Source organism: Pelecanus crispus, chromosome 2 (assembly GCF_030463565.1).
Source record: "Pelecanus crispus isolate bPelCri1 chromosome 2, bPelCri1.pri, whole genome shotgun sequence".
In the NCBI taxonomy this organism is placed as follows: Eukaryota; Metazoa; Chordata; class Aves; order Pelecaniformes; family Pelecanidae; genus Pelecanus; species Pelecanus crispus.
This window is the reverse complement of record NC_134644.1, coordinates 57,988,939-58,001,142: the sequence shown is the minus strand read 5'-3', so window position 1 is coordinate 58,001,142 and position 12,204 is coordinate 57,988,939.

Here is a 12,204-nt window from a genome sequence, read left to right as displayed (position 1 = left end):
CTTAATAAAACTATGACATCAAAACTTAATTCCAGTTCTTTTGTTTCCTTTCCTTTAAGAGAAGATTACATAAAGATTTGCAAGACTGTCACATTAACCTCATTACCCACTCACTTTTATGATGAGTAACTTTCTTCCCTGAAGACTGTTTTATATAATGAGCATCAATTACAACCGGTAGCTCATACATCACAGCACTGGTTTTACTCTGTTTTTTAACTGAGTTCAAATTTGATACATTTGAAGGAACAGGAATTATTTAATTGAAGTATGTGAGCTACCAGCACAACATTAAGAACTACAGTTAGTATGCTTTGACCAGAATACTTTGAGAGAGGCAAAATATTGTATCAATCACTTACTGAACAATTAAGAAGATTAAGGGAGACTCATGTTATTCTAAACAAATAACTCAATCTTTTTTTTAATTGAAGAAACTAATACCTGCACTACTCTCTACTTTACACTTAGTGTAATCTATCACCTCCAGAATATTAGCTATGACTTTTTATCTTATTCTGAAGTGAAAATTTATAGTAACTATTTGACAGTAACCCCATCTTCTAAAGTGAGTTTGAATAGTCTCCAAAGTTTCTTAATTCCCACAAAGTGATTCACAACTCTGTTGCCTCACATGACCTACAAATTACAAGTTCAGCTTTCTGAGTAAAAGCACAGGACCAATAATTTTAAAAAGTGTCAACATATTTCATGTCCCCAGGGACCATCAAGCAATATAATCTTATCTGTTATTAAAAGATCACAATTTCATCCAGTTACTTCATTGTTTATTGAGTCCAGTAGTTTTGGTTTTGTTAACAGCAAAATTATACTTGAGAATGTATTGCTTGAAAATGATCAGCACAGTCAGGAATGACTCATATTCCTGCAACAAAAATGTTCCTGGAAATGGAGGGAGGCAACTCCAGGCAAGCAGAGCCTAACCCTCCCAACAGCTGCTTCCAATTACAATATTCAAACTAGATCAGCAGAAACACCCCATGACCTAGAAATAGATAGGATACATGAGGATATAGGATGGGATACATGATGCCAGCTGTTTTAAGAACTGGAGAGTAAGGAAGTTTTTTAGGTTAGATCAGCATTATTGTAATAAGTGTCATTACATGTCTCGAGTTTGACTGGTGTTTTTATTACAGTTTAAACATGCACCATCTGTCAAACCGGACAAAGTAACATCAGGATTTTATTAAGGTAGAACAAATATTTCAAATATTAAATAATCACTATAAATTCTAAGTAGTAACCTAAAGAGAGAGGAAACAAATCCAAATATTCGAACCTATCTTAGAAATGACTAGTCTCATTAGACAATGAAACAGGCTGCCTGAACCTCAACCACAGGACAAGTTAGAAACGCTTTCACAGTAAGTCCTTTCCTCTCTTTTGAAAATAATCCTTTGACATAAACCTGTTTAACTGGGAATTAGGATTCACAGCTTCTCATGACTTTAACAAGCAGTTAAGTCACATTCAAGGTTTGGTAAGAACCCTTCTTTACAAAGCTTTCTAGTGCACACCACAAAAGGTGCTTGTCTCTCCCACACCCACAAAACAAGTTTACTAAAGTGAATACATATCTACTAAGAAAAGTAAAGGGTAGAAAACTGACTTAAGTTCTATCTCTGAGCACCAGCAAATCTCCTCAGGCAAAAGACCTACACTTCCCAGCTTCTTGAGACAGGTACTTTGAACTGTAACCATCCATATGCAGGCACTGAAACTGGAAGAGTCAACCAGTGAACTCTACAATGAGTAACTGAGGCCCCATCCATACTATAAATTACATCATGCTGCCATAAAGAACAGTGGTCCCCACATGCCCACAGCTCTGTGCTCTTAAGACATCATCACAAGAATTGAGATCCCTCCAAAAAGAAGTCAGCAAACCACTAGCAAACAGTAAACAAGTTCACAGCCTTCCGGCAGTCTCCCCGAGGCTCCACAGGGCCTCAGTGCCAGCTTCTGGGCATAGCCATGAACTATGCAGCAGCTTCCGATGTGAGAATAGATACGCATTCCATATGTTTTAAGTCATCATTTCAGCATTTTGTTACCAAAAAGCCTCTTTGGCATCCTGTAAGAAGGCTTCTGGGGAGGCACTTCCATAAAGAAATTTCTCGAAACACATATGGAACAGCACAAGAAAACCCTGACAAACTGAACAGCAGAAGTAGTCTGGAACAAAATCAAGGTCTTAAGATTTTAAACCTTGCAATGTACTGAAAAGAAAATGAAGCAGCTACATTCTTGTCCACATAAAGAGCTGACAAAACACACAACACTCGAGCCCAACTGTGTGCATCTACAAGGCTGATATAAACTGAACCTGCCATAGTCTGATTGATATTCCCATATCCTTCCTTCCAGTAGGCACTGGTGTTTGCAACAGCTAGGTAGCAAAGCAGTTCAGAAGTTGCTCTAGACAAAAACTAACCTATACTGGTTTTCAGACAGATTAGCTACCTCAAGAAGCTTGCTGGCACAAAAGACAGACCAGAAAAACATAGCTGAGCACGGGGAAAGCTGAACTGCAGTATCTCCAGCCTATAAACACTGTAGAAAAACAATGCAAGTGTTGTAAGGTTCCCCAACTGCAATTTAGCACCTGTTGAAGATTCCTCACTTATTAAAAAGTTATGTGATGGCTATTATGGAACATTTGGAAGAATTCTAGATACTTGCCATGGTTTATCTGGACTGATCCAGAGATCAGTGGGGAAAAGCAGCAAACTCAAGGACAGCACGTACATTAACACAATCAGCAAGCTTTTTTTTCATAGTTCAATTGACTAAAGTTACACTGTGAAGTGATTTTGGCAATATACATGTTTACATGAGAATCTAGAATACCTTTTTCTGCTTCCTCAAGTTCACTACATAGCTGCTGCCCTATCTCAGTCTATTTTAATCACTGAGGGAACTTAGCTTTCTGAGGTTAACAGCGTTGAAGTGTTTTTTTAACCCAAAGTGTAAGAGTCATGTCTTCTGTTAGATTAAATTTCTAAACTCTGAAGTCTAATCTAGAATAGTAACAGAAGGCATTAATTTTGTATTGATTTAACATTATATACCATGAGAAGAGAATTAACAGTAACGAACAATTACATGTCACTAGCCTGTCAAAGCTATCTACGCTAGAGACTTGCATGGCTTCAGGAGCACGACAAACAGGTACTATGATACTACAGCCAATTTTCTAGCATAAGCAAAACTAAGGAGGAATGAAAGGCTGAAACACAAAAGGGGGACATCTGCAGAAGATGCTCCCATACCAAATACCCATATCAAGTCTCCTGACAAAAGTCAAGTCACATTCATGGGAGATGCTATGTAAAGCAGCTGCTACTACTGGATTTTATTCAGCATTTGATATACAAGACACTTTTTCCCCCCCTTCATAAAATGTAAGGGGCAAGACATAGCCTACAAGGATGAATTTTAGTAACACAGGATCAACAACTTGGGGTCTTAAGTTAGTACTATTCAACTAAGGACTGATGGAAGCACTTCGAGGACACATTTAAGCTACTGCCACCTAAGACATACTAGCTACAGCCATTTTCACCCTGTGTTTCAAGTGCAAGAAAGCACATTTGGAAGCTAACTTTTGACTGATAAGTCAGGCATCACTCACACTTGCACAGAGCTGCTGCTTCCAGCTATTCTGGAAAGCAACAGAAATGGAGTTCCCTCAAAGGCACTATGCCAGAGCTTGCAGCATGAGCCTCAGCAGTTCACTTTTTTAAAAGCAGTTCAAGAGCTCTGCATTCAGAAAAGTTGCTCACAGTATATTCAGTATCATAAAACCAGCTTTTTTTGTCATCCATACTTCAAAAGAAATCACAACCACATCACTGTGTCCTTTTTGCCGCTGTACACTTACACTTCAACATTCACTGAAGGAATTTAAGGAAGATTTAAATGTAAGCATTTTGACTTGGCGTGATGAAGTAACTTCTTTAAACAAAGTATGAAGAAGGCTTCCAAAAGACATACTTGAAAAATATAGGTTTGCCAGAAGAAAGTTCATAAATCAGGTTTTCCTCTAACACAAGTATCTTATTGTTAACAACCCTATACTCTTCCTTTAGTAAGAAGTTCAGAATGTCACATGTGCATTTTCTAGAAAAAGCACATATCCATATGGTCATTTTTACAGCCAGAAAAAGATGACTTCAGATCCATACTCACTAAACCCAAAGCTCCACCCAAATAGTTTCAATGCTCTATAGGCAGGAAAGTTAACTTGTGACAGAGAAATCTAGAAACAGATGGTATCTGCAAAGCAAAAACAAGTTCCCACTAGGCTCACGGCAGGCTGCACTCAACTCTTAAGGAATCTATAGGAGGGATGCCATCCATGTGTTCTGGTTGGTAGAAGCAGCCTTGTGTCACAGGCAACTCGCTTCACAGTGAAACAAGTTCTGATGTTGATAGCTGAAGGAGTTTATCCTGCTCAAACAACTTATTTTGCCTCGTTAGCCAGTCATATAGTATTATGGTGAAAACTCACATGAACACCCTTAAATTCTTTCAAGGTATTAGCGCAGACAGAATGAACACAGAAGCCTTGTTTGCATAACGCTCCTATGAAATTCTTGACATAGAAAAAGTCTAAGCTTTCAAATAAAGTGTTTGAGGCAGGCACTGCCGCCTTCTGTGTGGTTAGTGCCTAGCTGGATGAAGTTTCAACAAAAGCAGAATAGGAATACCAAAATACACTACCCTTCACATTTTATTAATTGGCTTCTCGCAATGAAGGATGCAGGGAACAAGTGCTGCAGCAGGTGCAAGCACATTTATATCAAAGGCCGCAGCACAAATGGTGCAAACACACAGGACCAAACACAGGTCATTAGCAAAAGACATCAAGAAGCAGGTACCACCAAATTCTCCATCTCATCTTCACAAATACAGGCAAGTGTTCTCCCTCCCCACAGGCAAACTGCATGAATACACCAGCCAAACAGAACCTAATAAAATAGGAGCATGTTGGATTTTGCATTTCAAAAAATTCCTTTTATTCCTCTAAGGAATCATCCAGCTGTAGCAAATAAATTTCATTAGTGAAATCTGACTTGGCAAAGTAAGTTACTTCGTTCATTTTATGACTCTGCCATCTGTTTTACCACCCAATTACAAATGTGTAAGCACTCTTTTGTAGTATTATTGTAAGAGCATTACTTTTGTAGCCATATTTTGTTCTGGTAACTTCTCCTGTTTACGTTCTATGCAGTGCAAATTGCTCCTCCTAAAATCTTAATCATTTTTCTGTTTTATTCGGGGAAGAGGATTTCGTACATGTGACTCACTGAATGAGACTGGTTTGCAAATACACAAAGACTTGTAATTAACCTTTTGAGTAGGTGATTCAAGGACGCAAGTGGTTATAGACCTGAAGTTACATGGTAATACTGCATTCATGAAGCTGAAACACTGTTTAGTCTGATCCCTCCCCATTTTTAGATGCTGTTTATTCTAAAACTGTTAGATCTGTGATTTGAAAAATTGGTAGAGTCAATCTAGGAGACCTAAAAGACCCAATTGGGCAATTAATTATCTTTTAGTTCAATACATGCTTGCCAATCATATGATCCATGGTAGAGTTTCATGGCTATTTCACATATTATGGGCATACAACATCCAGTGGCTAGAAATAGATGGCATTCAGTTCATGAATTTAGTATGAAATTATTAATATTCAGGTCAATTTATCAATTTCCACATTAAGTGCCAGTGCCAAGCTGGTTTTGATCTTGCTGTGCTTAAAATACTGATCAGACTTTTCTTGCAGTACCACAGAAGACATTTCCAAGTTAAATGTTCTCAAATGGTAAAGTAGTAACTTTTAAAACTGCTTTTTGTTCCTGTTTGAATTCTTATAGCTCTTATCATGTACATGATAATTCAGAACATGGCAGAACTGTTAAATGACTTACAAGAATGTAAGTGTGTAAGTTCTAAGTTTTAACAGAACAAGCTACCTGAGTGTTCTTTATACAGCAATATATGTGAAAATCATGGATCAATTTCTGAACACAAAAGCAAGCATAACATTCACTTTAGACTATCTGGGTAACCAAGTGAAGCAGCTATCAAAAACTTCTGAGAAACAGCCTAAAAATTAGGTTTGTAATCACACTCCAAATACAAGGAGTCTTGCAAAAGGCACCGTTAAGGATGGTATACTACTGCACATCACTAGATGCGTCTCAGGTGTGTCTCTCTTCCTATGGCCAGGCACACAACACAAAAGCTAAAGGTATTCCAGTAGTGGTCACAGACCAAATCCGGCTTATTTTAAAGGTCAGACTCCCCTGGGAAGAACTACTATAGAAAGCTGTCTATGGTGAAATCTGGTATCTTTATCAACATTTAACTGATTTAACTCTACACGTTGCAATGCTAAACACTATCACCTATGAGCTGTATTCCTTTCTGTACACATGAACTTTTAAATTCTAGTGAGAAGTACATGACCTAATACCTTTTCAATGTTGCATGGTGTAATATATGATTTCCTCTGGCCTACAAAACCTTCACAACTGCTGACTTATGAAACCATTTTATTTCCAGCTGGTCACTTGCATACTTTCAATTCAGCTGCGGTACTTCTAATAGCATCAGTTCTCCACAGAGTCAGAAGCTAATTTTACAGCTTTTTTTCCTTGAGGGTTTTATTTCTTTTGCCTTAATACACACAGAGTCCAAGTCCTGCGTAAAGTCTGGAACAGTTAGTGTTCTTAAAACCCATTCCTGTTGTTCACAGATAATGGTCAGCATGAAAGATCTTAGTCTGTTGAGAAACAGAAATTATGTTCCTGAAAATCTCTCCTTCAAACTACTGACAATCCAAGAATAACTATGCCATCCTGACTGGGTTAGTTATGACCATTTCATTATTTTATCATATTGTATTTCACTGTTCATATTTTAACAAAAAAAAAAAAAAAAAAAGAATCATAGTATTTGGCTACGATATTGTTTCTGCTTTGGTTTCTCCTCTCAGAATTATTTTTTTCCCCAGATCTGTAAAAAAGTCTTACCTCCTAAAATTGTAGTAAAACCTATTAGAAAGATTACAATATAAAACTTTGCTCCTCAAGCAATGGATGGTTTTCTTCAAATTTTCCAAACTACACTTAAGATCACTAGAACTAATTTGCTTTTGCAATGCTCTTCAAAATAGTCCAGCCTGAAGAAACTCACTTAAACTATGCATGTTATACACATGGTCTCAGTTCTAACACATACATCTTGCAGAAAAGAATGCATTTGTTAGATTATTTCATTCCTCTATCTGTTTTGACTGCAAGAGCTATAAAGCACAACCTTTGCAAGACAGAAAATCCAACAGGTATAGGTTAACCTTCATTTAAGAAAAAACACACACTCTCCTGCTAGAAAAGTTCAACACATGCCAAACCTAGTTACCTAAAAAGATCAACTTTTGCAATAAGATCCAATGAAAAACTTTAAAGAGACAAGACAGCAAAGAAGTTTCTCAAAATAAAAATCAGGACCTTCTAACATTTTTGAATGATTCCAAAACCAGACATTTCATATCTCACTCTTTGGCTCTTAGGCAAAGAGGACTTGGGAAATTCTAGCATTTTGGTGGGCAGCTGCACTATAAAATCTTTCTTTTAAGTATAATTGTAACTGTAAGCCCATCAGTAAAACTAATAACTGCATGCCCAAAGTTAGCGATTGGCAGGGAGCCAGTTGCATGGGAGCATGCATACAGGTTTTCCTAAAGTATTTTGTGAATCAGCTACTGGCCTCTTGCAAGAGCACCATCAATCTACAAACTATAACCTCCCTAGCTCTGAACACAAGAAATACCAGTTGGCAATGCCTGCAATGGGATCCCTTAACAAAGCAGAGACATTAAAGATGTGCAACATATATTGGTTAAAACTGAGTATTTTCCCCTCACAGCAGTAGCAGAAGGATAGAGAGTTGAGATCATGACTTAAGATCGAAGTTATTATCAAAACAAGATGTAAGGAAGAGGACGGAGACATAGCTTGGATTAAGATTTAGAATTTAACTCCTCAGAGTCCAAAAGGCAGGACCAGCTCCTGCTCAACTGTTGTTACACAACCACACCTGAGACAAGTTCTTCCCAGAAAGAACGCTGCACTTGCAAAAGCCACTTGGTTAACTTCACCCTTTTTAATATTTCTGAAACAAATGCACCTGTATTTTTTTAATTAACTGTTCTCAAAACAGTCGTTTATGTTACACTATACACTAAAACGAGTACTGACGCAAACCAAATTAATAATTCAGTCTAGCAGCTTTCTTATTGTTCTTTATCACAGTCTTTTAATTTTTCATTATTGTTCTTATCACAGTCTTCATTAAACAGAGAAAAACAATCAAGTACTAGCATTTTTATGCACCTCAGGTAACAGAGGGTATCTTCCTACTGGGGTACTCCAACATGTTGCAGACCACACTGAATTTCATGATGAAAGTTACATGTAGCCATCTTTTCTTCCTTGCAACACTAACCATTTAACAACATTTTAGAGGGTGAACTTGCTTAACAGAAAGCAGTTTCTGATATTTAGCCTAAAGCATCTGCTCTTTAAATTCTGAATGAAAATATTGGACCGTATAGAGAAGGAGTCCCAAGTGCAGTGTTTTCTTTCTAGGTTAAGATCTCCTGTTTTATTACATACCTTACTTCCAGTGCATATGAATAAACTGGAATCTCAAAGCCATCATGCCTGATCAACAGCAGACAAAAAATACACAACCTGGAGCATGAAGGAAAGATGCTTTAACAAATTGTACGCATACAAACCAGTGCTGCGTCACTGACTTCACAATGTGAACTATACCAATGTAAAACAAATTTTGAATTCATTTTCAAACCAGCAACAACTTCAAAAAGGTAAATGTATAACAAGTCAGAGAATTCAAGTTGCAATAAGGTATATGGAGCTATCAGTCATGAGCGCACTGGACCAGTCACTGAAGCATTGCAATGAATTTGGATATAGTTAAATATAAATATTGACCTTACAGAAACCAGTGGTTAAAAGTGTGTGATTTAAAGTGTTATTTCTTAAAATACAAGAGTTCTGAGGATTGGAATGAAGCTTTATTTGCATGTTACACTACAAAGGTGGAATAAATTGAGGTGGTTAAGCGTGTAAAAACTTTATAATTTAGTGTTGTCACACCAAAATAGCTCTTCCACACAATAACCACTTTAATTCAGTATCTGATTTTGCTTACTTTGATCTCCATGGGTAACAGTGACAGATAATTAAGGATGAGCTTCTACCAGCCTTGCTTTGAGTAGGGCCTTCAGGTCCGTCTACTCAAACATCTTCCATGGTGTGACCTCACCAGTCAAGGGTGGTTTTTGTGACTGACACAGCATGCCTGCAGAAGTCTGTCATATTACTGTTGTTTTCCTGTCTGTATAGTTTATTTTATTTTGAGGTCTGAAATAAATCCCACTAGGGAAAGCATTGCTGGAATTAACTACTTCCATATTAAAAGCGCTTTCGGGAAACAGCAGAGCTATACCAACAGGACTACGCTGGTACAGCCTTGAAATGACAGATTAGCTTTACTCTGCACTGCCTGATGGGCTTCAGTGGGAGTACTAGCAAAGAGAAGGACTATACCACATATAGCCAGCTTTTAACGTTCTTCACAGAAGTTTCATGCCTGGAAGACTTCCGTGTTTACTGTACTCCATTTAACGTTGATGGAAACATTTCTGCCTGCCTATATGTGGGTGTTATACATAAGCATTCTCAGGCTGCTGAAGACAAGGATCAGAGTTAAAGATCAAGTCTAACAGTGGCACAGAAGGGTATTAAGTTAGCATTTCAGAGAGTAAAAAAAAAAAACCCACAAAAACCCCAAACCGGTACCAAGGCCTGAATGCATGGCTGATCCCTGCTACCTACCTACTAAGCACAGGTGCCAAGCTCCTTTGCAAGATCTCATTTTTCATAATTTGCAGAAATACTTGTTTGGTCATACAGTATATTTACATGCCATTTTTTAACGAAACCTCATGGGCCACTGCACCAGACATTCCCACACTCTCGCATCAAATGATGTAGTAAACTTACTGTTACAGAGAAAAATACAATACAATAAATGAACTGTACTGGTAGGAATTCAATGTATGTTGTAATTGCTTGAACTAAGGAGCCAATATCACAAAATAAGCATCATCAATTCCACTAAAGTAACGATTGCAGAGTTACTACGCAACCAGCTCTCTTTATATCTCTTGTTTGTGCTACCTTCTTTGCATTCTTGGCTCCTCTCCACATTACCATTGTAAACTGATTACAACATAGCTTCTTTTGAATTCTCTATAGTAACTGTCTTTTTCATTACATTTCCTCTATGTTGTCTAACCTCTCCTATACACCTCTTCCTCCATTCTTCCCCCCCATGCACAGTTTGGACACTTGAGTGTTACCAATCTATTGCCCCAAAGATGCTGGGAATTTTGATAGACACAAAACTAATCCTAAACAAAACATCAGTAGTAAAGACTAAGCCGCCCCCTAGGCAAAGAAAATCAATTCTCTCATTGGGTCATTCTGAGGTGGTGTTACTTAGCTTATACTACATTTCTTTCCAACTTGCTCCCACTCCTAAACGCAGTACTGTTTTTTCTGCAGGAATTTCAGATTTTTTTGCTGCTGTGTAGACCTCAGACTCGGCAGTATAAGCCTAACCTGATGGTTGTGGGTTGCACATCTTCCAAAGAGATTCAACAAGCAGCTGTGCCCACTGACAAATCCTTGGTTGGTAGGTACTTACTCTGATTTACAATAGTTAAGAAAACATGACAAGAAGGAAACCAGGATTTAATAACTCGCTGGTCAGTCTGCAAGGCACATTTGCCATAGTTGAAGTGACTCCACGTTCTTTACGTCCACAAGGACTAGAAATAATTTCAGATTCTGCAGACAGTAGGACTTACCGATAACATTTTAGAACTGCCCTGAGAGCTGATTTTAAGTACTGAAACAGACTAATAACATATAACCATTTCTTCCCTACTTAGTAATTTATGAAATGCAAAACATTTTGCAGAACGTTCAGTGGATGTACAGTAATTATACCAACTGTTCTATTTTCTTGGTTCCTCGCATCGATTCTTCATAAGGTAGGAAGAAGACTTAAAACAGTTGTCCCATAATTGCATGTGTGATGTGGGCAGGCTATAATACGTTCACAAGAATGCTGTCGCTAGCCTACCAAACTACCTTGTTCACTTAAAATAGATTTCAATTTAGATGCAAAGTAATTTCAATAGCTTGGAGTCATTAGAAGTTTACTGGAAGCTGACTGTAAGCACTCTCAAGGGGGTGGGGAGTTCCCAGAACACACCAGGCATGTGATCAGCGACTTATTCCCAGGACCACTATATCCTATAGCACTTGCTAGGTTGGCAAAACAAACAGATCTAATCACAAAGTTCCAAGATTTCTCCCGTAAAATTATTTCCTCTTCAGTTGTGAAACTGCAGGGAACATAATGATGTTGGCAATTTTCTGAAACGCAGCGACCTAATCAACTTTTTACGTAACAGACACTGTACCTACATTATTGATACCGGAGACTGCCATACATCGGTTTCTAAGACAGCACCATCCTTTGCCTCAGCAATTATTTTCTTCCAAGTCAGATGCACGTCTAATTTAACAGGCGTAAAAGCTCATCTTCAACAGAACATGCCTGTTTCAGGGTAATCCCTTAGAAAAAGTATATGCAGGGATGTCAGTGCATGACAACTGAGGTTAAGATGCAACTGTTCTTACAGAAGTCAGTCTGAATACAGAAGACACACAGACAACTGCAAGGTCTCCAGCAACATTTATTTAACAGTCTTGTGTTCCTCCTTGGTTGCTTTTAGCCAGCACTGCCTTATTCTCACAGCCACATCTCTCCCTACCCCCCTCCCCCACTTGCCCCCCCCCCCCCCCAATAGCCTACTATTTCTAAGGATTATTTATGTAAAGAGTACCTGCCCACAGGTGACACAGATAACAAATACACAGCTAGCAGACATTCTAGCTTTCTCTTTCATGGGTAAAGAGCCTCTCTTTAAGGTCTTAAAAGAAAAAATAAAATTACATTATTTCAACATTGCCAAAGTGCATGCAACTCAAAATACTGACTTCA